This window comes from Talpa occidentalis, unplaced genomic scaffold (genome assembly GCF_014898055.3).
Source record: "Talpa occidentalis isolate TD23 unplaced genomic scaffold, MPIMG_talOcc4v2.1, whole genome shotgun sequence".
NCBI lineage: Eukaryota > Metazoa > Chordata > Mammalia > Eulipotyphla > Talpidae > Talpa > Talpa occidentalis.
The window spans coordinates 102,187,700-102,213,582 of NW_026555331.1; the positions used below are offsets into that span (position 1 = coordinate 102,187,700).

The window sequence follows — 25,883 nt, forward strand, 5'->3', positions numbered from 1 at the left end:
TTTACCAACGCAAACTTATTTCAGTCCCTGCCCAATATTAATTCCACCATTTCAGGTAAACAGATATCCTTAAAAGTCTCCCACTCAGGATAGGCATTCCTATAAATTGTCAATAGAATATAGACTGATACAACCTCTTCAGAAGACAACTTGGCAACAGAAAAATTGTCTGTGAAAAATAAATGCAATAGGTAACAATTCCCAAACATAAAGCTCAGTAATCATGGTGGCCGACAGCCCTTTCTAAGGTAATTTAATGATCATGCACCCCACCAAATGATAAATCAGCTTTCATCTCTTTTGAGACAAAAGAAGTAATATTTTAAGCATAAAGTATAACTTTCCAAAAAATGGCAATTTCTTTTTCTATTGTGAAATTCACTAGAATAGAATATTTTACTTTTAAAACTATGTGTAGTTTGAGCTCAGTCTTATACAATTATTCCCACCCATTATTCATCTGTCCCCCTACTTACCTCCCAATGAGCCTGAAATAAATGTTAACATTGGATGTTTTCTGGTTGAGATTTTTGGATAGTATTTTCATTTATGCTTTCAACTTTTTTTGATGTTGCTTGATTTTTAAGATAGGAACACATATCACTGAGGTAAAATTGAGACAGTGATTACTTTTCTGATTGGCTTTCCTAAATTGGTACCCTGACCTATGCTTCTTGTATTTCCCCAACACTTACCAATACTCCCCCACAGTACTCTCTATTCTCTGTTTGTGTCTCAGTTGGAGAAATGCTATGTTCCAAAATGAGAGAATTTGCCTGCATTACTCTTCCCCACTGTGATCCAGCAGAGTAATACAGAAACTCCCAAGAACATACACAGGGAAAACAGTGGTTCTTGGGTCTTTTAACAAGAGGCCTGAATGGAAACTACAGACACTGGGAATCCCACGTGTTGTGGTTGGACCACAACAGTGACACACCGATACACATGAGTTGGATTTATTAGAAGTGAAGGTAGTTAAGCCACTAAGGTCTCTTCCAATCAACCTCTCTTTCTGTCTCTCTCTCTCTTCCTCCACCTCACTCTTCTAAAGAAAGCGAAACATTCCTGATCCGGGGTGTGATGTATGGTAACATACAGCTAAAAAGGTATAAACATATGCCTCTAAACCTTATTTGGTATTGTAAGCCGTTACATCAAAAAATAATAATACAATGTTTTAAAGAATAAAGTTAAATAAACAAATCCTGTTAGATGACTTGGAAGAATGAAAGAAGGGTAGAGTTTTAGGTTGAGAGGGGGAAGAAGGAAGAAATATTATGACTCAATATAGCCTTTACCCACATGGGTAACTGGATTCAGTCTGCTCTACCTCAGACCTCCAAGAATGCAACTATGCATTCCAGTCATAGCAAGCTTATCTGACAACTCAGAACAAGGTAACTGTTCACGTTTTGTTCATTCCATAGCAGAAGTCAGCGGTTTGGTTTCGTATGGGCCATCTTCCTGCAACCTCTTTCTGCCCGCCGTCCTAAGCAGTGTGTATCATAGTAAAAGCAGCATAATACAATTTTACAACTATATCTGATCAGGAATTGTTAGGCACTACTAGACTAAGCTATACAAGTAAACATAAACAAAAAACGAACATTTAGATTCTGGAACATAGGGCATTTTATAAGTTACATACACATTGTTCCTCAGCTTCGATTGTGATTCCTAATTAAGTTCTCACTTTTTGACAATTCTCTTACTATGAAAGTGGACACAGTTAGCTTCTAGATAATGACCCTTCCTAGAAATAGCACCTGAAAAAATTAATAAATCAGAATTCATGTCTGAAAAAAAAAGGTATTTTTGAATCTGGGTCATAATTATTCAGTATGTACTCTGCTAAATGCCAATTGCACAAGGTTATTATAGAGGCAAAAAATAAGCCCCCACAGACAAGTCACTTAGGGGAATGTTGCTTCTCCATTCCCTCTTGAACACAGTGTATGACTTGAGAGGTTCTGCAGTTAAAACTAACAGCAAAAGTCATATCTATTATCTTTGTTGAACTCATTCCTAACTGATTTGGTCATGGAATCTACTCTTTGTGGTGATATCAACATGCCTTCAGACTGATCATCCTATCCAGCTTTAATATTCAATCATTCTGGGGCCTCCCCGTGGTGCTGCGTTTGAGCGCTGGGTTGCGAAGCTGCCCGCAGCCTCTGCAGCACCGATTTGATCCCCGGCCGCCTGGTGAGGGTCCCACATGGTGCGCAGACCTCTCCTGCCATGACCGCTGCTCCCCTCAGCAGTGTACTTCGTCAGTCTGCCTGTTCTGTTCCCCGCTCTGGCTCTGGTGAATTCTCTCACCCTCCCATACTTCTGACTGTACCCAGTGCTTGTATAAATAAATAAATAAATAAATAAATAAATAAATAAATAAATAAATAAATAAATAAATAAATAAATCTTTTAAAAATTCAATTATTCTGAGCCCATGAAATGACCTGAACTCTTACCTTTAAAGGTTGGTTTATTCATTGCAAAGATAATAGCTCAACACGCACAGGCACCACTTCTTGGCTATGAATCAAGCTCACAATGGCTAATAATATTTTGAAACTGTTTGCTTAGAGTTGCATGTCTAGACTTGAGGGGTCTAGTGAGTTGTGAGCAATGTTCAGAGACAGGGATTATTTGATCCAACACTCCCTTACAAGTCCCTTTCTGATCTCTTATCACATAGCTTCCCCCAAGCCCAACTTCCCTCTGGCTTTCTCAAATTTACTACTCAGGCTCAGTCCTTTCTACTTCACACTGAAATTACCCTGCAGAAGAAAGACCTGGTGGGAAATACAATATCATTTGGAGGAAAGAAGTATACTTCAGGGATTAGCACTCTAAAAGAACTTGACAATCTGCTCAAAACAATATGGTGGAAAATATCTCAGAATTTAACTATGCAACTATTGTGTGGGCACACTGAAAAACATATCTCCAAGCAAACTGCACTATATTCTTCCAAGCAAACAAAAAAATGGGATCAACATTTAGTATTCACCTAACAAATGTTTATTGAGCACTTACTATTGGTCAGACACAATTGTAGACACTGGAAATAAAGCAATGAATGAAGGCTGAAACACTAAGCTACCAACAATCCCACAGAACAGATTAGAAATTTGAGTAATATCAAGCCATACAGTGACTTTAAGGAAAACAGTTTCTAAGTGAAAGAAGGCTGACTTCAAGGGAAAATTCAGAACCACCTTATAAGGTACAATGAAAGTTTTTGCGACCTTAAGAAAGTTATGGTAAAAGCAACATATTTATTTTGCATCTATCATTTCCCGGACATCATGCTAGATGCTTTTACATACATATATCTGAGAGTTACTTAACTCTCCGAGCTACCTTCTGAGTTCAATTTTAAGCTTCATTCTACAATTAAGAAACTGAGACAAAGCTGGAGGTCAAACTTTTGTAATACTACTGATTTCCAAATTCATACCTTTCACACAATAGTGAAATTAGACTTGAAACTGAATTCAAGGTCACTTCAAACTAACACTTCAAACTGACAATTTAACTTTATTAATGTCAGATAAAAGACGTCTTAAAGCATGTGGGGTAGAAAAATGGGTATCAACATCACATCAAAAGACAATCTTTTCAAATTTAGGATTCTAATAGATTAGAACTGAGAATGCAGAAGTTAAACTCTCACATTTATAGTTAGTTCATTTTTGAGAAAAAGCCAACTCAATGGGGAAAGAATAGTCTCTTCAACAAATGCTGGGGCAAGGGGATGTTCACACGCAAAAGGATGAAGTTGGACATAGGATCCTACTGACTACATACAAAAGTTCCCTCAAAATAGATCAGACCTAAATGTAAGACCTAACATTATATAATCTTAAAAGAAAATACAGGGATAGGGCCTCCCTGGTGGCGCAGTGGTTGAGCACTGGGTTGCGAAGCTGCCCGCAGCCTCTGCAGCGCCGGTTCGATCCCCGGCTACTCCCCGGCCACCAGAGGAGGGTCCCACATGGCGCGTAGACCTCTCCTGGCGCCCGCTGCTCCACATGGCGCGCAGACCTCTCCTGGCGCCCGCTGCTCCCCTCAGCAGTGTACTTTGGTCCTTCTGCCTGTTCTGCTCCCTGCTCTGGCTCTGGTGAATTCTCTCACCCTCCCGCGCTTCTGACTGTACCCAGTGCTTGTATAAATAAATAAATAAATCTTAAAAAAAAATATATAAAAATAAATAATTTTAAAAAAAAAAGAAAAGAAAATACAGGGATAAAAATTTTCCTGGACTTGGATTAGGTCATGATTTTTTAGATATGATATGTAAAGCAAAAGCAATGAAAGAGAAAAATAGTAACTTGGTCTTCATTAAAATTAATAACTTTCATGCTTTGTAGGGTAGTATCAGGAGAATGAAAAGATAATCCAAGAATGGGAGAAAATATTTGCAGATCATCTATCTGATTTGGGTTTTATTATCCAGGATATAACTTATAACTTAACAATGAAAAAATAAAGAGCCCAGTATTTTATGTGGGCAAAGGACCTGAAATTTCTCTGAAGATGACACAAATGGTTGATAAGTCCATAAAAAAATGTGCAACGTGAAAGTATCTACAAAAAGACACCATCTCTTACTTCCTAGGATGACTACAATAATAAAAAACAGATAGACAAATACTAGTGTTAATAAGGATATTAACACTTTTCAAATTTAGGATTCTATGCAAATATTTTGGTGGCAATGCATACTTTGAAAACAGTCCGGCAGTTTCTCAAAATATTAAACATAGTTTACCACGTGAGACAATAGTTCTATAGCTTGCTAGGTATTACCCAAGAGACTTGAAAAACATACGAACATACAAAAATTGTACAAGAATGTTCATGGAAGCAGAATTTAGAATTCATAATAGTAAATTTTTTATTTATAATAAAAAAGTAGGGCCTCCCCTGGTGGTGCAGGCAGTTGAGCGCAGCACTGTGAAGCTGTCCACAGCCTTGGCAGAGCCGGTTCAATCCCGGCTGGCTGGTGAGGGTCCCACATGATGCAGCAGACCTCTCCTGTCAAGCCCGCTGCTCCCCTCAGCAGTGTATTTCGTCAGTCTGCCTGTTCTGTTCCTCGCTCTGTCTCTGGTGAATCCTCTCACTCTCTCATGCATCTGGCCTGTACCCAGGTTCTTGTATAATAAATAAATAAATATTTAAAAAAAAACACTTTGAAAAAAAAAGTAGAAACACCCGAGTAGCTATAAACTGATGAATTCCACTTAGTGGAATATCTATACACTATGGATTGAATATTTGTGTCTTCCCACAATTTATATTGAAGCATAATCCCAATGTGATGGTACATGGAGAAGAGACCACTGTGAGGTAATTAGGTCATGAGGATGGAGCCCTTATGAATAGGATTAGGGACCTGATAAAAAGAAAGTTGGCTTCCGCTCCCTGCTCTCAGCCACATGAGGATACAATGAGAAAATGGTCGCCTACAAACCAGGATGTGGACACTCACCAGACATAGGATCTGCTGGTACCTGGTCCTTGGACTTCCCAGCTTCCAGAACTGCAAGATATAAGTGTTTGTAGTTTAAACTATTGGAACTATGATAATTTGCTATACTGGTCCATACTAAGACACAATACAATATTATTATTCAACTATATAAAGGGATGAAATACTGAGTCATGCTACAATGTGGATGAACATTAAAAACATTATGCTAAGTGAATGAAGTCAGACATAATTGTATGATTCTTATTATATAAAATGTGCAGAATAAGAAAATCCAAAGAGACAAAGTTTATCAGCGTTTGCCAAGGCCTGGGGGTAGGAGAACATGAGGAATTATGGGGATTCTTTTTGCAGTGATGGAAATGTTCTGGAATTATATAAGAGTGGTGGTCATGCAATTCTGTGAATGTACAAAAGAATATTACTGACTTATGCACTCTAAAAGGATAAATTTTGTGGTGTGTGAATTATTTATCTATAATAAAATCCTCCCCTCCTAAAAACAATCTTTGAATCAAACAAGAATCAGATATGTATTTATCCTCCTTCTGCCACAAAAGCCACTAGCTTTGATGCAAATTGACCTTTGCTGAATGAGACAAGAGACATTAGTTTCTAGTTCTAAGATTTAAGAAAGGACCATTCTGTGATCTGAAAGAAATGAAGAAACTCCAAGAGGAAAGTTTTCAGAACGCCACCATGACTGATTTAAAATAGCATACTTCATTGTAAACAAATATGCAAAATAATTTAACAGGCATGGCTGCCATTTCAGAGCAGTGCACATAAAGCCTTCTGAATCCATAAGCCCTAGTGCACTCCTGAAGAAGAACGAAATAACAAAAGTCAAAGGTCAAAGTCAACTTCAACACGTGGAAAGACTAATGCAAATTATGACAAGTCTCCACATTAGTCATCTTATAACCCACAAAGATATAGAGGTGCTTCCTCGTTCTCAGGTGGTTGAGACGCTAAACTAGAAATGAACATGGAGTCTTCCAAGATCTCAAAGGCTTTCTTCTATATGTTGGAAGTACCAGTTTAGATCACTGAAGGCCTATTTACAAGCAATCAAGGATCTAATTAAAACCCTTACAGAATGACTAGAAGCCAAATATGGATGTGACGTTTAAATGACCTTCAAGTTCCAAAACAGTTGGCTGATCTTTGATCAGTATGCTTGCTTACATTTAGCAATGACTCAGGTCCACATTTTAAAACAAAAAAAAAAATGTTATTACAACTCTGACTCTCAAAAATACCACATTGTAGGTTAAAATAGACAAATATGTGTAGATACATATCACATGAGCCAACTCATCAAAAGCCAAAAGAATAATACAAGCTAATAACGAGGCTGGATTCCACTGTCAGCACTCAAAAGCAAGATAAATAGGGCAAACACAGATATGCCAACTTGTGAGAGTTATGTTCCACAAGGTAGTAATAAATAAGTTGTTTGAAACTCAAACCCTACTTTTTAATAGAAATCCATCAGCTGTGATCACCTAGCCAGGAGAACCCAGAAAGACCTACGTAATGCACTTGAAGCACAGTGTTGATGGCACTAAAAGAAGGGAAAAACACCTGTCAAGTTCAAGTCCAGAAGGTAGCTCATAGTGGCAGCATTTTGCTGCAGCATTAGGAAATGGGGTGCACATTCTCTGGTCCCATCTCCCCTGGTATCCTAAATTGGTTGACACAGGCAAAGGTCCACAGCAGGAATCTCAAGCCACTCAAGACATATGAATCCTTCACAAGGGATCTCTAAGTGAGGGGTTCTGGGCATCATATGACTCCCCCAAAGTTCTTTTTTTTAAAGATTTATTTATTTATACAAGAACGGGGGTACAGGCCAGATGTGCGGGAGGGTGGGGGTGAAAGGATTCACCAGAGACAGAGCGGGGAACAGAACAGGCAGACTGACGAAATACACTGCTGAGGGGAGCAGCGGGCGAGACAGGAGAGGTCTGCTGCACCATGTGGATTTCTCCCTGGCCAGCTGGTAATTGAACTGGTGCTGCAGAGGCTGCACACAGCTTCACAGAGCTGCGCTCAACCGCCTCTGCCCCCAGGGAGGCCTTCCCAAATTCTAATTTCAGTAAAGTCTGCTTATCTGAAAATGAGAGGAGGCAAAGGGGTTCACATTATAGGATTTTTAAAGAACATTCTGTTCAGGACAACATTCATACAGAAAGTGAAATTGCTGATTTAAAAAATATATATTATACAGAGAAGATATATGAAAAGGAGGGACTTTCAGCAATGTGTCAATGTCACTTGTGGTCAGTACAGATTCTGGTTACAATTACCATCATGACAAAACACAATACAGAGACATCTGTAGAATCTCTGCACTTTTAACAGCACTACCATTGTAGCTGTAATTTCTTATTTAAACACCCTAGAATAACTTACCTACGCTGTGATAGGGACAGATGGGATTGGCCCAGCCTCAGAAAAGACATTGTTGGTGAGATACAGAAAACAGATAGTTAGAAAAATAGTAATAACTATCCGCAAACACTGCAGTGTCTAGTGCTATGAAGAGACCCAGCACAGCACAATGGGGCCCAGGAACAGCACAAACTGTGTTAGAAAGGCAGCAGCTGCCCTTGCCACAGTATGACGTTGGACAGTTTCTCACTTCAAGCCTTGATTTCCTCAACCAGGGAGCTACTCTTACCCAGGGAACTGGGTGGCTGAGTAACCGGAGTGGCAGGGAAATTAAGTTTTTGGTGGATACCTTGGGGCCTCTGGAACAGGTTTCACAAATACCTATTGCCCATTAAACAATTAAAAATAATATGCTATGTGACTCATCTTTACAATAAAGCACAAAAGAGATCTGGGAAATGTGCAATAATTCAGGTTACCCTCCTGATCCCTTCTACCATTGACCTCACGGGTTCACTTAGCCACTTCCGCTGAGCTGCCCACTTTCCCCCACCACTGTGATATCAGCCTGACCCCTGTCTCTGACTCACAGTCTTGCTGTCAATGCTGCTTTTGGGGCCTAATCCATCAGTTCTGTTTCAGGTTTTCAGGTCAAGGATCTCTGTGCCCCCAAAACCTAACAGTTACCAAGCACACTCTCACTGACCTAGAGCTTCTTGGTAAAAGTGAAGGATGATCTTCCTTATGAAAAAACCACAGGATTAATTCTCAATACAAAGTCAGATTACTAACTTGAGGTCAAGGAAGGAAAGGGGTGGGTGGGAGGCAGACTGAGTTTTAGGTTTAAAAGCAGAAAAAAGATGGTAAAAGCAAACATACAAATAAGGTCATCTGAGACATTAGCTCCTCTCCCATTCCCCAGACACACAGTATCAAAGAGGAGACCAATTAAGCAAATTCTTCCTCACCCTAGAGGGATCAAAGCTAATCCTTAGAAGATTGTTTCTGTCGATTGTGATAGATGATCAAGAAAGGGTTTTCACTACTGCCTCTTTCAGGACACACTTGCTGAATTGTCTCTGCAGAGTGGGGCTCAGGGTGACTGATGGTCAGGATGAGGTACCGATAAGAGGGGGCCCTCCTCCCTTCCTTCCTTCTTTCTAAGAACTGACCTCTCCGTTGACCACTGGGGTGACCCAAACCACTGAACTGTCCAAGCTGAGTCAACCAGATTTTTAGTCCAGAATCCGGAAGGTAAACACAAAGGTGGAGGCAGACAAGTGGGGCTGCTGGGGGAACTATTTTTAACTATGTGCAGGAAAAGCAGAGATGAGAGAATGGACTCATAGGGCAGAAGACAGAGAAAGAAAGAGACAGACAACCAGAAACAGGCAGACCAGAGACACAGAGAAAAGAGAGTGAGACATACAGACAGGAAGCATATACAAGCAATAGACAGAACCAGAGGCAAAGTGACGGACACACAAAGAGAAACAACTCAGACAAAGAATCCAAGGAGGGTGGGCAATCTGGTTCAGGGAAGGAAGACCTTAAAGGATGTCTGTCCTGTTAGAGGCCTGCCAGGTTCCAGCTGGGCTTCCTGTGTCTGCCTCAGGCTCTGGGCTACCCTTGCACTGGCCCACCAAACTCTGCTTTACCTGACTTAGTCTCAGACACTACTTTAAAAAAAAAAAAAAGATTTATTTATTTATACATACAAGAATTAGTGTACAGACTAGAGTTGCAGGGGATTCACAACTCACAGAGAGGATTCACCAGAGACAAAATGGGGAACAGAAAAGGTGTATTGACTGAACTCACTGCCTAGGGGAACAGCGGGCAAGTTAGGAGAGGTCTGCTGCTCCATGTGGGTTGCTCCCTGGCCAGGGATCCGAACTCATGCTGCAATGGCTGTGGAGGGCTTCATAGGTTGTGTCTTAACCTCCTGCACCACTAGGGAGGTCCTCAGATACTACTTTTACCCATGAAATTAGAGAAGTTATTTTATTTAATTTTTTTTAAAGATTTATTTTTATTTATTTTTGCATGCAAGAACTGGGGTCTAGGCCAGAGGTACAGATGGGGGGGAGTGCGAGAGGATTCACCAGAGACAGAGTGGGGAGAAGAAGAGGAAGATCTACTAAAATATAATGTTGAGGGGAGCAGCGGGTGAACAGGAGAGGTCTGCTGTCCCATGTGGGTCACCTCCCTGACTGGGAATCAAACTCAAGCTACAGTGGCTGCTGATAGCTTGATAGTGCTGAGACTTAACCCCTTGTGCCACCAGGGAGACCCTAGAGAAGTAATTTTAAATATCAATATCCAGTGAGAGAAAGTATTGACAAATTTTGACAAATATTGCTGGTAGCCATATAAATTGGTAAAAACAGTTGGGAAACCTGTCAACAGCTCAAAATGTTGTAAGATATTCTTACCCTTTGATTCAATATTTGTAGTAATATTTGTAGTAGGGGAAAAGTGAATACAACCTTAATACCCAACAGTAAAGGAAAAGATAGCAAATTAAGATGAATATATTATTTCAAACAATGAGTAACTTGCCTTTAAACATGCAAATGGTTCATATTTAAAAAAGCTAATTATGAAAGAGCATAGAACTATATAAAAATCCATACTGAAGGTAGAGATGACAGTAAATACCCACAGAGATGACCGAGGGCTACATTTGCATGACAAATAAATGGGTTTCCCCCTCTGTTTCTTAATATTTTTCTGAATTTTGGACATTTTTTATAATAAGAATAAATCTAAGGTGGTATATTTGATCACTTAAAATAAAATGAATGAGATAAAAAGTAGTGAGAGTCTCACTCCACAGCCTTTTGTACCTGTTTTTCTCTGGTGACTTGTCTGTTACAGCTGACCCTTGAACAACATGGCCTTGAACAGGTCCACTTAAACACAAATGTACTTATAAACAATGCCATAAGCTGACTGTATTGATAAATACAGGCAGTACTGTTAAGTGTATTTTCTCTTCCTTATGATTTTCTTAATAACACTATCTTTTCTTGAGGCTACTTTATTGTAAGAATCCAGTATATAATACATACAACATATAAGATGTGCTTATCGACTGTTTATCTTGTATTATCCATAAGGCTCCCGGTCAATAACAGACTATTAGTAGTATAGATAACTTTTGGGCTATTCAAAAGTTGTACTCAGATTTTCAACTGCACAAGGGGTTTGTGCCCCTAACCCTCACTATGTTTTAGGGACAATCATACTCTGTAACCCAAAATGGCTTCTTGCATAAAATGACCACCTCAAAGAACTGCAGTCACCCAGGTAAGCATCTCCCAATATTGTTATTTATTTACTAAACATTTCTTCCATACCTGCCCACTGTGCAACAGGCTGGATTTAATCAGTGCTGATACCCAGATGGGCAACTGACTACATTTTTAAGGCAAGAAATTCCATGTTAAATGTTTTGGTATCTCCATGTTAATCAGGTGCTCATCAAGCTGATGGTCTTCAGAGGTAGTTCCATGTTCAACAACATGTTGAACATGTTGTAGGGCTATTTAGATCTCTAGCTGTGCTGCTCAAGATTCTGCCCAGGAATCAGACTAGTCCTGGCTCAAGTTGTTTTCCCTTATTTAGTGCTAACACATATCATATATTTGCTTTTGGTGTTCTCTTTTTAATTTCATTTTTAGGTGCATATACATGTATATGCCAGAGGGGCAAGGGAGGAGGCAAAGCAAATTTATCCTCTCTAAATATGCCTTTGGGTTTTTATAACATAAGGACACAGCGCAAGTATACATATAATTAACATTTAAATTATCATTAAAGACTACTGAGGAGCATGACCCCAGAATTTGGTGTTTTAAATACCACATATGTGAACACAGGGTCCAATGAAAATGATACAACAGCTAAATGGAAATTATTCTGGCAGACTCTTCATTAGTTATAGATACTACAATACCAAACTCTCCTCAGTTACCGTTTCAACATAAACCCAAGAAACCTGTGTAGATAAAGGGTGAGGAGGTCAGTATAGAGTACAGTTTGAGGATAGAGTATATACAGTATACAGTTTCCACATCTCTCCTTGCTGGAACTCTCAATTAATAACAACTCTCTTCCTTCCAAGTGGTTAGTAGGCAAGAAGCACTGAAAAGTCTCAAATGAGTTCTACAAGCATGACTTTCCTTCAAAGTTAAACTCTTCAGGAAGAAACCTTTCTCTGTCATTTTCCAGTTTCTCAAAGCTAAAAATGTAGTGAGGGGTTCTATTCTGATAGGAACATTCACTGATTTTCTCTATCATTGTTTGTAGCAAATAGCCTTAGAGATAACCTATAGAGGATAAAAACAGGACAGAGGTGGGTTCTACTAAGAGTGTAGTTATACCAGGCTTTCTCCTTTGCACATTAATGTTAGAGGTCAGAGACCTAGCTGGTTTAACATGTCCGACACCACAGCCCTTCTTTTACCCATATTTGTGACACAGAAAAGGTTGAATAAAATAGCTGGTTTGATTTCCATGGATCACTTTTAAGACAGGATGGCACACATGGAGTTAGAAAGATAAAATCTTATTCTGTTTCATTAAAATGATTCTTAAATAGCGCTAGAGAGAAACCTTACCAGCCTTCAGTTTTACAGTGGTATGATGAAGAGGCAGACACAATTACTAAGAGGGATCTTGTAACATATCTTGGTATGCAGTGATAACCAGAAGCTGTTATTTATATTTGGGACAAGTTCCCTGAGATGTTCTGAATTGAGGAAGTGATGGTGACCTATTTCCACCTACAGAAGCAGTGTTTACAAGATGGGCAGCAGTTCATATTCAGTTCAATTATGTGAGGTCATGTCATGTCCCTGCTCAAATTTCTTCAGTGGATACTCATCACCTACAAATAATAATAAACCTGCTACAAATCAGAATCATCCATAGACATTATGGATGAAAATATTATGGAAGAAAAATATTATGGAAGAAAAATATTATGGAAGAAAAATAGACATTATGGAAGAAAAATACCTGCTTAGGTCTTCTTTCTGAAGGTTGCAATTCAATAGCTCTGGAATCCAGATAGAAACACTTTTTAAATATATTTCATATGATCAAAATGCACAGGAACAAAGACTATGGATTCATAAGAGGAGGTCTCAAGTCTTCTTTACTATATATAAGTCCCATTTTTCCATAGCTATCCACCTCATATCTTCTAGCAACACCAATCTACTTGCAGTTCCCCAAAGACCATCTCTGAGAGCAGTCACCTCTGATCCCTTTTTGAGCAAGGTAGAGTAGCCACCATCCAAGTTGTAGCTCAAAGGAGGCTTTCTATCCAAACATTCCCTGATACACAAAAGATAAACAGATAGGAATCTAAGCACACCACTATAGAAAATTATAAAGGTACAAAGGAAGACCTATGCAAGAGAAGAAGAAAAAAACAATGATTAGAAAACAATGAACAAAAGGAAAATAAGTACAAACCTATCAATAATTACTTAAATGTAAATGGAATAAATTTTCCAAGCAAAACATATAGAACAGTTAAATGGATGAAAAACCAAGACCCAGCTATATGCTGCCTATAAGACACTCACTTCAAATGTAAGGCACACAGAGGCTGAAAGTGAAGGGATGTATGAAGATCTTCCATGCAAATAGAAACCCAAAGAAAGTTAGGATAACTATACTTATCTCAGACACAATAGACTTAAGGCCAAGTCATAAGTAATAATATGAAATAAAGAAGATCACAGTGATAAAGGGATCAATCCAACAAGAAGATACATTTGTAAATGTTAATCACCCAAAAGAACACCTAAATGCATAAGGCAAATATTAAAGGGAAAAATCAACAGCAACCAGAAAATAGTTGGGGACTAATACTCCCATTATCATCAATAGATAGATCATCCAGACAGATAATCAATAAGGAAACACTGGCCTTAAATGATACATTAGACCGTACAGACTTAAAATTCTCAGGCTGACACACACCAGACTCCCCTTGTTCATACCTTAGTCTAAAATCTTTTTATTTACATAAAAGTATTTCTTTGCATGTCTGTCTTCTTTCTGAACTGTAAGCTACTGCTGGACAGAAGCTGGTTTTTTTTTTTTTTAATCCTTATATCCTGTAACCTTGTGAAATCTCTGTCATATGATACTAACAAATTTTCTATAAATGAACTAATAAATGCATCATGAGAAAGCAATGTAGCCAAAACTGAAACATAGAATACTGGAGACCCTATTTTATTTTATTGAAACAAGAGAAAACTTGAATAAACATAATCACTAATTTTTATTCCATTAGATTGTCCACAGTGAGACTTGGGTTCCTGAATAGTTCTCAACACAAGAAAAAGCTCTTGGGGATCTTTGACTCAGAAGCAATACTACTTTCATCTTATGTCTAGAACTTATTTCAAGAGAACCCATACGACTTCAATTCTAGTCTTAGACATTGCTCAAAGAAATCACTGGATTAGAAGCTGGCAGGGGAGTTGGCAAGACGAAGATACATTGTGTATGCAGTTCAGAGTTTTCTGAATAGCATTTTGCTAAGCTACAGGCTTACATGATTTAAAATATGACTCAGAACACCAACTGTGATGCCAATGTTTCTATTTTTATATTTTTTAGCAGAGAATGTGGCTATAAATTCAACCTACTCAGTATACAAATCCTCTAAACTTCCTCCTGGAGAACAGAAAAGCACTTGGCATTTCTTTGGGTATTATTTTATTTACATATATAGTTATGCTGGTAAAATTTTGGTAACGAAAGAAGAATTAATAACTGAAAGTCTAAATGATCCCCATGATTACTGCTTAAGTTGGCAAAATATCCTCAAACACAGAAGAAATTTGTTTATGGAAATATGTATGGGTGGATTGTTCAGTTTTTTCACAACAGTACACTTGCTTGTAGTTATATCTGTGTTCTCAAACAAGTTGCAGTGGGACAGTAACAAAAGGACCATAATTTTGAGAGAGAAAATAGTACCAGAGAAACTTCAATGCTATGGTAAAAACGTTTTATATTTTCTATCAATTGTCCTTTGTTCTTCAACACCTTATACTGTCTCATTATACTCTTTTTTTAAATCAATTTTTGAGGTGTAATATATTTATATAAAATGAACCTCTTTAGAGTATAGTTTGATAAAGGCTGGACAAATGTATAAACTTACGCAAACACAACAGTTGAGTATTTTCCTCACCCAAACAGTTCCCTCATGCTTTTATGCATTCAAGTCCCATGCTCACCTCATCTCTCTTATTTCTTCCATTACCAATTAATTCTGTCTGTTTCAGGACTTCAGAGCTGGAATCATACAGAAAATGCTCTTTTTCAAATCTGCTTCTTTCTCTCAACATGTCTTTGATTTCTAATCATGCTGTTGGTTGTATGAGCAGCCCTTTCTTTTTCATTAATGAGTAATACCCCATTATATAAGCATACCACAATTTTCACCAGCTGGTGAACATATAAGCTGTTTCCAGTTTTCAGTTATAACAAAGGTGCTAAGAAAATTCCTATGCAGACCTTTCTGTTGAGTAGCAGAACTGTTATGCCACAGGGTAATGTATTTAACATTAGAAATTGCCAAACTGCTCTTTCTATAGTTCCAGCAGCCATACCAGACATCTCCAGATACTCCATATCTTTCCAACATTTGGTATTGTCAGCCTTTTCAATTTTTACCATGCTGGTAGGCAGGTGTAACTCATTGTGGTTTAATTTACAAGGTGTGAAATCTGTTTCCTTCAACAGTCTACTTTTTCCTCTTTCTAATGAATGCAAACAATATGGTATAATGAGAAATGATGGCAGCAGGGTTTGAAGTCTTGAACTTTGTCACCAACTTTGACATCATACTGCTGCATAATGCTGTAAAGACCATCCATCGTGACTTCATCTCCCACCCCCACCTATAAAGTGATTAAGTCGGGTTGCACAAAACTTAAATTCCTGTGCTAAACAAAAATGAATGTAAATGAGTTTTGTCACAAAGTAACATGTTCTCACAATAGTTAAGAATTATTTTTCTACAGTGTCATAAAGTTTTCAGAATCTGTCTATGTTTAATGCCAAAGGAATAAATCTCTCTGAAATATCACATATTTAAAAAAAAAAAAAGGAATAAGAACCTATCAAGGAAGGAGATTCCATTCTTTAGCCTGGTGCTTCAAAGCTGGTTTGCCAAACCAGTGAACCTTGATGAATTCCCTTTCATGGTCATCTGAGCTTAATTACAAGTTGCACCTGTTTTTTAAAAAAAAATTTCTGATTCAAAAAGCATAAATAATCATCTTTGATTCTTTATGTTTTGTTCATTAAGCTTTAAATTGTATGGAGTGACTCAATTAGCAAGTCTTTGAATTTCATTTGCTATTTTCCCTTATGCGCACGTAATATTTCTTTGCTATTATTAATCCTCATACATCTGTGTACAGAAACTAAGCAAATTCCAAAAGCCAGTCCTCATCTCTTTGGGCTCCCAGAGGCAAGATAAGGATAAATTAAAGGTGAAGGCAAAGTTAATGATAAAGGCAGGAAAATAACATGCATTCTTTATGAGGAAACTTAAGGAGTCAAAAGAGAAGGTAAATAGAGATCAAAGGTGAAGGAGAAATGCAGAACAAAACACTAAGGGAAATTTACTTTCAGTTCCAAAAAAAAAAAGATGTATGGAAAGAAAAAAATTGCAAATAATACATCTGGTGTTCAGGGGAATATAGGGGGGAAGAAAAAGTACACGCACACCACTTTTTATTTTTAATTCCTGTCTAAACAAACAAATTATATATTGCCTATCCAAGACTCAGATTACACTTAACAAAGGTTTCCCGTATCTTGTTCTAAAGATATCTCATAATATGCCAGCAGAAACAGAATAAACCTTTTCTTGCTGACAGCAAAGACATGGGCTTCAGTGGGAGGTCTTTCAATATGAATGGGGGAAGTTTGAGTTGCAATTAAAAAAGAATCCCATATTAAAAAATATATATGCAGTATACTTTCAAGTGCCTTTTACCTACTGGGGCAATGGAAAATAACCCACAAGCCATCAATTCAGTTGATCATTAACCCTTCCTGGATCACTAACCTCTGAAAAAACTAATGAAAGTCCAGTCTTCAGTAATAATTGGCTCTCTACCATTGTACAATTCCAAGAGGTCTGACTCTCTAATGGTCTTCCATGGAGACTTTAAGGGATTAGGGGCCCTGGCTTTAGATGAATGACCCCAATTGAATGAATTTATCATTTCTGATGACAATGATTCACATATGACCTATAAGCAAAACCACTCCTAATCTAAATCTCAAATACATCCATGGTAGAATTTGAAGATGATTTTTTTTTTAAAGATTTGTTTTTATTTTTTTTTATTTTTTTTTTTTTTAAAGATTTATTTATTGATTGATTGATTGATACATACAAGCACTGGGTACAGTTAGAAGCGCGGGAGGGAGAGAGAATTCACCAGAGCCAGAGCGGGGAGCAGAGCAGGCAGAAGGACTGAAGTACACTGCTGAGGGGAGCAGCGGGCGGCAGGAGAGGTCTGCGCGCCATGTGGGACCCTCCTCCCGAGGCCGGGGAGCAGCCGGGGATTGAACCGGCGCTGCAGAGACTGCCGGCAGCTTCCCAACCCAGCGCTCAACCGCTGCGCCACCGGGGAGGCCCTGTTTTTATTTATTTATACAAGCACTGGGTACAGTGAGAAGCGCGGGAGGGTGAGAGAATTCACCAGAGCCAGAGCGGGGAGCAGAACAGGCAGACTGACAAAGTACACTGCTGAGGGGAGCAGCGGGCGGCAGGAGAGGTCTGTGCGCCATGTGGGACCCTCCTCTGGTGGCCGGGGAGCAGCCGGGGATCAAACCGTCGCCGCAGAGGCCGCGGGCAGCTTTGCAACCCAGCACTCAACCGCTGCGCCACCGGGGAGGCCCTGAAGATGATTTTTTAATTCCAAAATTATTTAACATTTTCATAACAGGAAGTGCATGGAAAGTATATTTCAAGGCTGAAAGTGAGCTGTGGCAATGGTTCCAAAAATCCATTTCTCAACCTTGCGTCTTCAACATCAGAGTGAGACAAGGAGTATCAACAGTCATAAGAGTGGCTTCCATTTCTAGACCTTCATTTCTAGAACAGATCTATTCTAAAAGGAGAAATTCACTATGGGGTACAGAGTGAAGAGATAAATTGACTAGCAAAAATATATGTGAGTACACTGATAAATCTGATTTGATTTGAAAACATTGAGAGAACTGTAGGTATAAAAAGGATCATTTGGGAATTCTGGATTGTCTGTATGAGAGATAGAATAAATGCTCTCCAGTATCCATATCCTTATCCATGGAGCCAGTGGATGGCTCCAAAGTGACTCTATTGATACGATTAACTTAGTTAGGCCCTGGAGATGGGGAGACTTAGCCAGGACTCTGTAGGTGAGCCCAATGCGAGCAGGAGAAAAAGGCCTTTTCAGAGACAGACAGGTGATTAGAGTAGTAGAAGGTATAATAAGATGTGATGATGGAAGCAGAGGGAAAAAAGATATGCTGTGGGGCCATAAATCAAGGAATGCAGGTAATCTCTAAAAATCAGAGAAATGAAAGGAAATTCACATCTAGATCCTTCAGAAGAAATACAGTCATGCTGACACCTCCATTTTAGATTTCTGACCTCAAGGACTGTAAGAGAGTAGATTTGTGTTATTTTCAGTCACTAAATTTGTGCAAGGTCCCTTCCAGCTCCATCCATGTTGCTGCATATTGCATGAGTTTATCTTTTTTGATTGCTGAGTAACATTCATTGTGTGTATGCACCACATCTTCTTGATCCAGTCATCTATTTTTGAGCATTTGGGTTGTTTCCATAGCTTAGCTATTGTAAGTAGCGCTGCATAGCAGGAATTTAGAAAACCTAAATAAGAGCCCAGGAAAAAGACTAATTACAATAAAGTAAAAATCAAAATCAACAAGCAACTATAAACCAGAAACACACTATGGAGGTGGGGAGGGGAGGAGGGATTAGGGTCAAAATAAGGGGTGGGAATTGCATGGGGAACATAACCAAGATGAAAATGCATACATTGTGCAAAAATGAAAAATAATGTAAAAAATATATAAAATAAAAAAAGACTAATAATGAAAAAAATTATGGTAGAAAATAATGTTGATTGTTATAGCAGCAATGGGAAACTAATATACGGTCTTTTATTTTTTAAGGGGCAAGAAATGAAAAGAAGTATGAAACAGTATGTAGAAAAAGTATCTTCTGACCAACAACAAATACCCCATTCCATTGACAAGACAGAACAGTTCAAAGGTGGCATTGAGCCAGCAGCCTATGGAGAAGTTACGTATAATGGTATAATGGAAAAACGTTGGAGTAGGACTTAGGAAGTCTGGGTTCTGATCCCTGCTCTCCCACGTACAGTTATGTGTCATCAGGCAAGTCAAGGTCTGTGGATCTCAGTGACTGAACTTTAAAGTGAAACATTTAGACCACATATAATGTCTCCTTACAAGGCAAAAGGACTTTCTCCATGACTAGTTCTACTGGTGCTTGGGTTTCCCATGAGCCAGTACTGACATGTCTTTTGTTAATCCTTATACCACCCTGTGAGATTGGGCACAGTTTCCCAATTTTAAAACTTCGGCAGCTGGGGTTTGACAAGGTTATGTCATTTGCTCACCATAACTGGGATTCAAAAGCAGGCCTGTCTGACTGGAGCTACCTTCTTATCCACTGAACAGTACTGCTTTCCCTGTGGTTCCCTGTTGGCCTATGGATCTGAAGTGGGTCAAAACAAAAAAAGCAAGAGAAAACCAGCAACAGGAGCCAGGATCATGAACATGCTAAGGAGAATGAAAAGAAAAGCAAGGGGTAAAGAAAAGGTATAGGGAATGGAGCCCAAATTGCTTTATATTCAAGCATTTTAAATGACCTTTTGGAGGTCACTTTTTAAAACAAAAGGAAAACTTCAGGACACACAGTGGCCTCATGGGCAGACCCCTCCTGTTCTATGGGGTAGAATGCCATGTTACAAACCAGGGAGCCTTCTTTCCTTCAAATTCATATTCCACACCGGGCCTATGCTGCTACAGCAACTCCAGTCGTCACGGTTCATGGGAGGAGAATGGAAAGGCTGCTGCCCAAAATAGTTTAATAAGGCCAGGCCAGCAGTGATTCATGGAGTAATAACAGGCCAAGCAGACAGACGCCTGCAGAACTGGGGCCCAGCTGGGAGGGGGGTTTCACGGCTCAAGGTTAAAATGGAGAACAAAGAGGACATTCTTTGCACGTGTTCATGGAGGGCAGGCCCATTAGTACCACCTGCAAACTCCCAGAAAGGGAGTCAAATATGAGGCATTTCAGCTCAGCAATCTATTACCACTGACCTAGAATTAAAAAGCAACAGACCCAAGAAGGTAAAAAGCAACCATTGTAAACAAAGCCCCTTGAAAATGTTTTCTCTCTCTCGATGGACTCTAACTTAGTCCTTAAATTTACTGACTAATTTCATGTATGCAATAGCATCTTAAGTAATGAATAGATAAAAAGCAGCAGAAATGCAAAGAGAACAAAAATATCCAAAAAGCTATATAGACAATCATAGGCCAGTCTAAAAACCCAAACTAGATTAACCCCTATTGCAGAGAACACTTAGGTCATAGTTAATACTTCTGATTATATTTCTACTTTCAAAGAAAACTAATAGTTGAGCAAAATGTTAAGCACGATATGAAAAAAAATTGCTTTTCCGTAATTCAGTTATCTTGAATTGCAGGTGAGACAATATTTGCATATGTTCCCAGTGTATACTCTTATCCAAGCCAGTGATTACATGACTAATTATGAGAAGAGAAAAGTAAACTGATCTGTAATTCATAAAAGTTAATACCCACTTGCTTCTGCTATCAAAATGTGGAAATTCCGTCAAAAATAGAGTAAAATATACTTACAAAAAGATGTACAGAGAGCTCTCTATGGCATAAATTGAAAGGGTAAAACTATAAATTCTAAGATTTGTTGACATTTCATTGGTTTAGTCTATAAATAGTTCCGTGAATAAAATGAGAAAAGCAAAGTTTAAAAGGAGGTTGGGACAGAATGTGATGGAACTGATGAGAAAGGGCAGACCATATGTGTAATTGCTCTAAAATGGGAATCTGAGAGAAAGTCAATTTTCTCAGCTGGAAGCAAGAGTAAGCATTTGGAAGTGATAGAAAATAAGGTCATGTGAGAACAGTTTTTTATGTGTGAAAAGTTAAATCTCACCACTTCCATACAGGTCTCATTTGAAAATTTGAAAAACAAATTTGTGTTCAAATATGACACATATAAACACAGCATGTTCAACATTGATCTTATTAACAAGTGTAAGTCTTCTTCGCTTGATGTCTAAAAAGCAATAATCCTTTCATAATATTCCTCTCATGTATCTGAGTTAGAAGTTTTAATGATTTTAAATAACTGAGTTCCTTGGATCGAAGACAAAATTGAATGGAAAATTACTGTCAAAAACCAGCAACAACAAAAACTATCATTTATGAATGACTAGAGTATAAGAAATCTGATGGGCCCAAATTTTTAAACTTGTGCTTTCCCTAAAACATATCCACCCTTTACCACCTAACCACAGTGTAGCAGGAAGCACATTATGGTTTCAAGATGTCTGTGTCCAGGCTAGTCTTCTCAAAATCAGATTGGAAATCAGGATGAGTGATACCAGGAAAACGTAGTGTAACTCAGATGGTTTTATTCTTTAAGTAAGAACTGTGAAACCAAGTTTGCCAAGCAGCTTACCTTAGAAAGATGAATCTTTTCTAGAAATATTTCACCCTTGATAAGTATATAATAACCCATATTTGTATTAAGCTGTACTTTCATTTGTATCTTCTATTCTGTAGTGCAGAGTTCAACACCCCTGGGCTTTTGGCAATAGACAGCTGGAAAAGCCAGAAATAATAATTTTGCCGAAATATCTCCCAAAGGGACTTAATTGCCCCTATTGCATAGGTTTGCCTCATTTTATATAATGAATGATCTTGAAATTGCATGTAGTCATTGAAAATGACTTCAAAAACCTGACAGTGTTTTTTTTAATTAATAGATGACTTCTTTTGAAAATATGTACAAGGTTGCTCAGCAGAAAGTTGTTTGTACTAGAAAAAACTCTAGAAAATAAATGAATTGGCTAAATAATTTATTGTAGATCTATACAATAGCCTAAAAAAATAACCTATAAAAAAGGCATGTGAAAGAGATGTTTTTAATTAAAAAATTATTATAGATTCACAAGAAATTGCCAAATAGGGCAGACATGTCAGTGTGCCCTTTACCCAGCTTTCCAAAAATGGTAAGCTCTTATATATTATAACTATAGGATCGGCACTGGCATAATACAACTTAGATTAAAAAGTTTACTTAGATTTTACCTTACTTTACACGCACTCATCTTGTGCACATGTATTGTATTTTATATAGTTCTATAAAATTTTATCACACGTATTTATATTCAAGTGACTTCCACCACAACCAAGATACAGAACTGTTCTATTCCCACAAAAGAACTATAAAAAAAGAGACTTTTGCTATAGTAGAGATGCTTTATATCTTGATTTTGATGGCGATGATGCTATACATTTAAGATTTATACAAGTTAGAATATAAATTATACTTTAATTTAAGGATGATAAAACTGTATATAGACATGGACACATACCCATGACAGATTAGATTAAGAAAAAGACAGTATATTGGAGGAAAAAAAAGACACACAGACAAATGGGATAGAATTGAGAGCCCAGAAATAAACTCACACATCTATGGACAGTTAATCTACAGCAAAGGAGCCAAGAGTATACGCTGGAGAAAGAAGAATCTCTTCAACAAAGTGAGTTGGGAAAACTGGAGACTCACATGCAAAAGAATGAAACTAGATCACCATAACACATCTTATACAAAAATTAACTCAAAATGGATTAAAGATCTAGATATGAGACCCCCCCAAACTATAAAATACGTGGAAGAAAAAATAGGTAAAACACTCCAATAAACCATGTTGATGAACGATAGTAATAAAACTTGGGGAGTGGGGGCGGGGGGGAATCCTATTCTTCCAAAATACAAACAGCAATGTAAGCCAATAATGACTCAATAAAATAAAATAAAAAAATCACTCCATGACATTGGCTTCACTGATGTCTTTGTGGATGGTCTCCAGGGGCATCAGAAACAAAAAGCAAATATAAACAAATGGGACTTCATCAATCTAAATAGCTTCCGCATAGGGCCTCCCCGGTGGCACAGCAGTTGAGCACTGGGTTGGGAAGCTGCCCGCAGCCTCTGCAGCGCCGGCTCGATCCTCGGCCACTGGTGAGGGTCCCACATGGTGCGCAGACCTCTTCTCCCATGCCCACTGCTCCCCTCAGCAGTGTATTTCGGTCCTTCTGCCTGCTCTGCTCCCCGCTCTGGCTCTGGTGAATTCTCTCACCTTCCTGTGCTTCTGACTGTACCCAGTGCTTGTATAAATAAATAAATAAATCTTTAAAATAAATAAATAAATAAAAAGCTTCCGCATAGCAAAAGAAACTATCAGTTAAAAAAAAGACACTACTGAATGGAGAAAATATTTGCGCCTAATACAACTGACAAAGGGCCAATATCCAAAATACATAAAGAACTCATGGAATTCAACAAAAAGAAAACAAATAACTAAATCAAAAATTGGGCAGAAGAGCTAAATAGATAACTTCTCCAAAGAAGAAATACAGATGACTAAAAGGCAGATGAAAAAATGCTCATTATCGCTTATCATCAGGGAAATGCATATCTAAACCACAATGAGGGCCTCCCTGGTGGCACAGGCGGTTGAGCACAGCCCTGTGAAGCTGTCCGCAGCCTCTGCAGTGCCGGTTCAATCCCCACTGGCCTCAGAGCAACCCACATGGTGAGCAGACCTCTCGTGCCACGACCACTGCTCCCCTCAGCAGTGTATTTCATCAGTCTGCCTGTTCTGTTCTGTTCCTGGCTCTGTCTCTGGTGAATCCTCTCATCCTCCCGCGCATCTGGCCTGTACCCCAGTTCTTGTATAAATAAAAATAAATCTTTAAGAAGAAAAAAAACACAATGAGATAGCATCTCACACCAATGAGAATGACCCACATCAAAAAGACTAGAAATAATAAGTGTTGGTGAGGACATGGAGAAAAATGATGCCTTGTACACTGTTGGTGGGAATGAAAACTGATCTAGTTGTCCCTATGAAAAACAACATGGAGGTTTCTCAAAATATTGAAAATGGATGTGCCATATGTCCAAGCAATTCCAAGCCTAGGTATCTACTTGAAGAACAGAAAAACACTAATTTGAAGGGATATATTTTTTTCCATGTTCACTGCACTGCTATTTATAATAGCTAATTTATAGAAATCACCTAAGTGCCCAAAGAACAGAGGATTGTATCAGAAAAATATGGCATAATATATGCAGTACTACTCAACTATGAAAAAGGATGAACTACCATTTGTGGAAACATGGATGGAACTGGAAAGGATAATGCTAAAAGAAATAAGTCAGGAGAAAGACAAACATTGGATGGTCTCACTTATATGTGGAAAATAGAGAAACATAACAAAGAGCTGGTCAAAAGCAAACCAAAAATAAACTTTTAACATTTGACTGCAAAACAGAGGCAATCAGAGGAGGGAGGTGGCAGGGTGAGCATGGAAGAGAACAGGGGCCCAGTGGAACACAGTGAGGAATTGCTGGGGCACTGGTGCTGGGCGTGTCTGAAAGTACACGTTTGTAGAGTTTTGTGCCTATAACCTCCAGGTCAGAAACAAAGACATATACCAACTTTGCATCAATAAACATAATTTGGGGGGTGGGGGAAGACAGTATTGAAAGTTATAAAATAGTACTTATAAGATGGCCTCCTTTTTTGTATAATTATGTGAAAGCCACAAAACATCAAAATTTAATTTTCTTCTAAAAATTCTGCATGGTTTTCTAACATTTATTTTTGCAAGGAGTTAGCATTACTTTAATAAAGCAAGAGAAAAGACTAAAAAAGGTATGTACATTCTCAACAAAAGATTCTTTGAAAAATAGCCACCTAATTCTTTTTAAGTATTTTCCTGGTTGAAAAGTTAACTTTAGTATCTCCTCCAGAGTCCTTTTTATCACTCCCCTGAAACCCAGCCTCCATTAACTTTATAATGACTTGATATTATAGGTTCCCGTGGAAGATGAACTTGAAAAGACCTTCTCCACTGAACTCAGTGTTCTGTAATATATGTAAATTTTTCAATGAAAGCTGAGACACTGAAAACAGACTGTACTGAGGGCTAACTCTTCCTTTCATACAAGCGATATGGCAACCCTGTGGTGATAAAGAACCCAGCATGCTTCTATTCTGTTTCCATCTTCAAGACCAACACAGGGACCAAGATGACTTCTGACACTCCAGTCATCATTCAAATTTGAAGACAGAAAAAAGGAAAGAGATATGGGCAAAAAGGGCATAACCCCAGGCACACAGCCTTTTTATTTTTTTAAGTCTTCCTTAAAGCCCCACACAATAATTCTAAATAATACTTACTGGCCAGGTATTAGTCAATTAGCCATACTGAGCTGCAAGGAGGACTGGATAATGAGGTTTCATTGCGGCTGTTATTGCTTTGTTTGCTTTTCTCTTTTGAGATAATGTGCCCTGGGGGAAAAAGTCCATTAGTAAAGAAAAGGTGTCTTTTGTCACAGTAAATGATCTGACAAGATACAGAACACATGAACAGAATAAAGGAAATGGGGCTCAAGAGATAGAGGTCAAGGGGCTTCCCTGGTGGCACAGGTGGTTGAGCTCCAGCTGTGAAGCTGTCCTCAGCCTCTGCAGTGCCGGTTCGATTCCCGGTCTGCCAGGGAGCTACCCACAGGGCGTGGCAGAGCTCTCCTGTCTTGCCCACT

General features: G+C 38.5%; 1 protein-coding gene across 6 annotated transcripts in view; it reads right to left on the reverse strand.

Moving 5' to 3' along the window:
* The window catches only part of OSBPL3 (oxysterol binding protein like 3), a 183,740-nt gene that overhangs the window by 115,241 nt on the left and 42,616 nt on the right, over positions 1–25,883 (reverse strand). For all 6 annotated transcript variants that reach the window (XM_054692428.1, XM_037509403.2, XM_037509385.2 and 3 more), the window contains one exon: positions 5,501–5,551. The gene's annotated coding sequence lies outside the window, so the exon portion shown is untranslated. The remainder of the gene's footprint in view (positions 1–5,500; positions 5,552–25,883) is intronic.